The sequence below is a fragment of the Catharus ustulatus genome, chromosome 21, assembly GCF_009819885.2.
Source record: "Catharus ustulatus isolate bCatUst1 chromosome 21, bCatUst1.pri.v2, whole genome shotgun sequence".
In the NCBI taxonomy this organism is placed as follows: Eukaryota; Metazoa; Chordata; class Aves; order Passeriformes; family Turdidae; genus Catharus; species Catharus ustulatus.
The window spans coordinates 90,033-96,096 of NC_046241.1; positions in this window are offsets into that span (position 1 = coordinate 90,033).

Consider the following 6,064-nt stretch of genomic DNA (forward strand, 5'->3'; position numbering starts at 1 on the left):
GATGTTACAAAGTGATTCATGTCATTATGAAAATACACCATGGGATCAATATAAACAATACTGAATCCAAAGTAAAGCACAGACATGAGACACAGGAAAATCTAATGATTTCATTATATTTGTTTAAATCACTTTGCTGTAAATTGCTGGCTTTTTATTTTTATATATTATTTATTATTTTGTCACTATAATTATTAATTGTATCCACTTTTATGCATAAGGAAAACGTGGGCTTGTGTAGACATGAGCAGACTTGTCGCTGCTGTTACCTGCTCACTAGGGGTGAAATCTGACAATATATTTGAGCCTTGTCCAGACCTGGTGGAGGCTTGTAGCTGCTGCTACTTGAATGATACCCCCAACGTGTTCGGGCTTGTTCGGGCTTGTACCCCAGCACAGTAAGCACGACACAACCCCACCAGAGACTGCCTAAAAAAGGGCAGTGACCAGGGGTAGGACAGTGTTACCAGAGCGTGGACTCCCCATGTCCCCAGTGCTGCTTGTCCATTCCATATCAGCTAATTAATAAATTGCCTTATTGGTTGATCTACCAGATTGTGGTGAGTAAATTTATAACACACGCAATATTCAACCCTTAATTGAGAGAGCCAATCATCTATAACATTGCCCTTCTTGAAAATTTGGCCCTGTGGCCAAACCTCTGCTCTGCAGTGGCCATGGTCCTGTGACTGGGATGATGTGTGTCCGACAGGACCCCCAGGTCCTGGTGCAGTCTGTGCCAGGAGGCCTCAATGCCCCATCTTACACTCACTCTTGGAAACATCGCAAGGTCTCAGGGTTCCCTCAATATAGCAGGAGTTGAATAGCCCCAGCTGTACCCCAGACATGGTGCAAACTCAGGTCACCTGCTCACAAATCCAGTTCCCCATTTTTGAAATAAAGTACCAATGAGAAGAACAAGAGTTAAAAATTAACAGAATCACTGAAGTAGTACAGGAGAAATTCAAGGACAAGTAAAAGAAATTATGAAAGATTAAGGAATGATGAAGGAGTAACCAAACCTGCAGGAACCAAGATCCATGCACTGAGAAGTAAAGAGCAGGAGGACACTATAAATCAAATTAAAATGACAAAGAACAACTTTGTTTGAATGTTGTGCTCATGAGCATAGTTAAATCCTCACACACAGGCTGTGATTGCCCCTTACTCACAGTAACCATCTTTCCTGCAGTCAGAGCGCAGCTCTGAGAACATGAGAAGACAGCAGCTCAGACACAGCCAGGTCCCTGTATGTGATTGGAGTCAGGGAAGCTAGACCCCATCTGGATGTGACCAGCAGGTCAGGAAGAATCCCTGAGAGTTGTCAAAGCTTCTGCGTCACATTCTGTTTCTTATTTTGTGTGACTTGACACAGCTCCTGCTCAGAAGAGCCTTGGGGTTTTGAAACCTAATATGTCTGCTCCCCTTTATGTGAAATCTCTCCCTGATATGTTTGCATGCCCTTCCTGCCCAGTGTGCAAACGAGTGCAGGTCCTTCCACCCATGTGGTGCCTCCATAACCACCAATCCTTATCCATCATAAAAGGCTCTCTCAGATCCAACTTACAAATCAAGTCTTGACTTTTCCTGCAGAACTTGCTGCCTTGCCTTGAAGGAATTCTGTCTCAGAGCTGTGGGATCTCATATCCATAGGATTCTAGAAGAATCAAAGCAAATCATGCTGCTGCTGGCAAATGTGCTCCCACTCCCCAAATCCAGCCATCCACCAGAACAGGTTAGTCTGGCTGGCAGCATCCCCCTGACTGGTTCTACAGCCTATGGCACTCTATGTGTAGGTATTTTCTTCTGTAAAGCAATAAAAATAGTGACAGGTTGGATTAGTTACACCAGGCAGAACAACCCCAGTGCACAGGAGGGAGGGATGCCAAACCAAACACAAACATGCAGGTAGAACAGGAAAATCAGCAAGAATAAAGCTCCTGCTCACTGACAGTCAGGGTGAGGTATCCCACCAGGAGAGAGGCAGAGTTTGTTGTATTTAAGACCTTGCTCCAGGCTTCAGCATGTAAATACCTACTGATACAGAAGATGTGTGCTACTGTCTTTACAAATGAGTTGATGGGTGAGGGTCTTTAAGGGAAATGGGTGTTAATATCTTAGAAAAGGGTCTTAATCTATAAACATCAACCTGAACAAGTTTGTTACAGAAACAAACCCAAACAGTTTGACCAGACAGATTGAGCTTCTGAACTTCAGAATAGTAGGAGAAATGGGTCCACACAGAGTACGTATATTGCAGAACCCAGACAGTCTGAATTTCTGGTGGATCTGCAGAACGAAGCCCAAACTTCTGAACTTTGGAGGGAAATATTGATACATGTTCAAGTGTGCAATATGTGGTAGGCAGTTCAGGAAGACTATACCTTCCTAGTAACTCAGCCAATGGGGAAAGGAAGAGGGCAAAATGTGGCTGGGAGTTTAGAGGAAAGGCTGTGTCCTGTGAAACCTCGAGAGAGATCCCACAGGGGTATGGTTCCGGTGGACTCTCTCCCTTTATTTGAATAAACTTGAAGGACTCCTCTGTCCGCTTTGTGGACATTGGCTGTCACAGATAATAAACTAATCAAGTCGAATTAAAAAGATTTAAGAAGTAATTTTTGTTTTTGCGACTGAAATACGGTCCTCAGTAGCTACAATCAAAAAGGACAACACCGAGCCCGGGATCGGCACTGGGTGAACACACACGCTGATCCGACCTCTATCGCATCAGATCCCCCTATGTCACACGTGCTGTCCTGGGCAGTCTGTTTTTATACAGTTTTTCTGGCCTGGGGAAAAAGTCCCTTTGTTTCTGCCATGGATTCCCATATTCATGTAGTCTCCTTTCTCCGCAGTGGACTGGACAAAAACAGTTTCACAGCGATGAATTTTGATGTGTGCAGATTTTGGTTTACTGGAACTGGGTATTGAAATGTAGGTTTTCCTGAGGACCCTGGTTGTCTTGATTGATGGTGATTATCAAGTCCTCACAGCCGGGAAGCTTTCTGGACTGTCCCATAACGAGTTACCTCCGTTGGGGCTGGTTCTATTAACTTGCTAATTGCGGCTTTGTTAGCATCTGCAGCGCTGGAATCCTGTGAAGCAATCTTTTCTCCTCCCTGTGGCTCAGTGTTCCTAAAGTTACTTTATTAAACTCTTTTATTTATACAAACATGATTCATCTTTTATAAAACACGAATTACTTTATAGCATATATCACACTGGCTTTTCCACAGACTACCAATATGTTCCCCAAAAAAATATTATTTTGGTCATTCCCTGAACGAGGTGGATTTCTGGCTGTGGCACAGCTGTGACTGCTGTTGCCCTTGGCCACTCCTGGCTTTGTCAGCAGCAGGAGAGTGAAGTTTGTGATAGGACAGAGAAGTCTCTAGATGGATTCTGACTGGAACCCTTGCAGCATCTATTAGACTTCCATTTAAGCCACAGGTGATTCCCTCTATTTCAGCCTACTGTGCTAAGACTGCAGGAGAGGCAGCATGATGAGATCAGATGCAGTGGCTGCCATTTCCTACTAATACCGGTTCTTGCTCTGTGGACTGAGGTGAGCAAACAATCCACCATCCTCTGGACAGCTTGTTTCAACAGCTCACCACTTTCCCTTCTCCCAGCCTTGTGACAGCCTCTGAGCCACTGGGCATCCACCAGACTTCCTGCTATCTGACCTTCTGGTGGGAAAAAGAGTCTAGAAGAGAGAAAAGACGCTTTATGGCAAGTGCCTGGCCCTCACCAAGGCAAACAGAGCATGTGTCCAAGACGTCCCAGAGCAGAGAGATGGAAAACACAATGGCATTGCGGAGATGGAAAGATCAAACAAGATATCCCTTTCCAAGGGGAAACCTCTCCCACCATGCTCCTCTCACTATTTTTAACTTCTGCTGAGAGGTCTCCTGGAGACAGATGCATTTCTGGATTGACACTTTGGTGCCCCACTGGAAGTAATTCCCTGCTAGCTTTGAGGCTGAAAGAAGAGTTAACACCAATTGTACTTAATTCTTCAGTGACAGGAAGTACCAGAACTTGGCACCTGGACTGTTGTTGGCACAGTTCCTGGTCTAGTTTTAACCAATCCCCAACCAACTCTTCCAGGTGGTGACCTGCCCTGGATGGGAACAAACCCACTCTGGATGCAGCACTGCATGGGCCAGTGGCAGCTGTTCCACGTGCCAGGCAGCAGCACGCATACATTGAGTCCATGGACCTGTGGACTGGTCTGATCCCCACCAGACCTTGCTGTCCTCTGGGAAGACATGGCAACAGAGGTTCACAACATCTGCTTGGACATGGTCATCAGGAGACAACCTCATGGCTGTAAATCCCCATGTGTCCTCTGCAGTATCAAGATTTACATGTGAACACCTACCTGCTGCCAAAGCCAGCACAGGGCTTGATCAACTGCCACAATCACCCATCAGCACCCTTCAGTGGTCAGTGTCATGTAGGAAGGTGCCCCAGTCTCCAACACCAGCATATATTTCCCCTAGTGCTCTGCTGAGGTTTGGTGCAGCTGCTCTGGCCTCTCCTCACAGACATGGCAATGCTGGTTGGTGGGACACATTGGGCTGCCACCAGCCTCCAGCAGATGGTCTGTGCCCCTCCAGAGATGGGCAGTAATATGTTGGGTGTCACCACACCAGAACCATGTGTGTCATTGCCAGTACCCACAGGCCAGCAGAGAGGGAGGGCTGGGCCAGGTCTGAATGGCAGCTAGTGCTTCCCAGTAGTAGCTTGAAGGAAGGAGAGCTGAATAACTACACTGTTTATATTTTTAAAAATATAAAGACATATAAAGACATCTCTGTTTGTCAGAAGAGTCTGGGCTGACCCCAAGACAAACTATATAGTGAGAGAAAATAAACCCTCCCCTAAACAAAAAACAAACAACCCCCCAAGAATTCTTTTCCAAGAATATCCAAAATCTCCCTAACCTCATCCACCAGACTACCCTGAGGATGGAAATGTCTGCCTGTCTCAATGCAGCTTTGTCAAGGGCACTTTGGAACAGAAAACATGGTAAGAGCAAAGCTGCCCTTGGCAGTTGTGTCCCAGTTCCTGTGCTGGAGCAGGAAGCTCCACATGGACAGCAGCGAGAATATTTCAGAATATTGCAGACACAGTAAACACCAGGAATTGTTTTTGGTACCTCTGGTTCACTTTCCTGATGGAATAGACTGGCTAGGCAGGGAGATGGGACACAAGACCTTAAGGTTGTTCTGATTTCCCTGTTATTCCTGACTGCTCCTGCAAGGTCAGAGATGAGGGAGGAACCTAGAGGAAATTCCCTTCTTTTGCAGATCAAGCCTTTGCTGAGTAAAACAGCTGATATGCTGATGCTGCCAGAACTGAGCAGCACCACAGTGACTGCCTTGTTTTTGGAGCAGGAAGCAAAGGGAAACACTGGTTCCTTCTCCCTGTATCCTGAGCAGGTGTGAACCTGTTCAGTCAAACACAGCTAAGCCAAGCAGAGACCTCAAACAGGTAGGACAGGTCCAGGAAATTTATGAAAAGAAATTATTTAAAGAAAAGCAGGCTGTGAACAGCTCAGCTGCAGCACAGAGAGCAGATGGAACAGGACCTTGGTAGAGAAAAGCCCCCTGAGGGTCTTCAGAGGCTGCTGTGATTTACCTGGCAGCCTGGGGCTGGCAAGGCTGAGTCTCCATGCAGAAGTGGCAAGAATGGAATAAGCCAGAAATAGGATCAAGGTGCTGGAAGACACCTAGATGAAGTCTGATCTGGACAGGGAGTCTCATGGCAAGGGCAGCACACCAAGAACCAGGTCGGTGGGAGGGCTTGAATCCCAAGTAGCTTCCACCCTGTCACAATCCGCACAACCTGAGCGGGGATCATGATGGTTTGTTTGACCCCAGGGTGCAAAAGACAAACGAGAAGGTACTAAAGTTTTATTCAGCAACAAGCAGCAATGCAGTTTATTGAGTGCCAACAACTCAGTTTTGTGATAAAGGGGGGGGAGAGAGAGATAAGGGAAACAAAGTAAAAGGGGAGAGGGAGGGAGAGGGAGAGAGAGAGAGAGAAAGAATGCGGG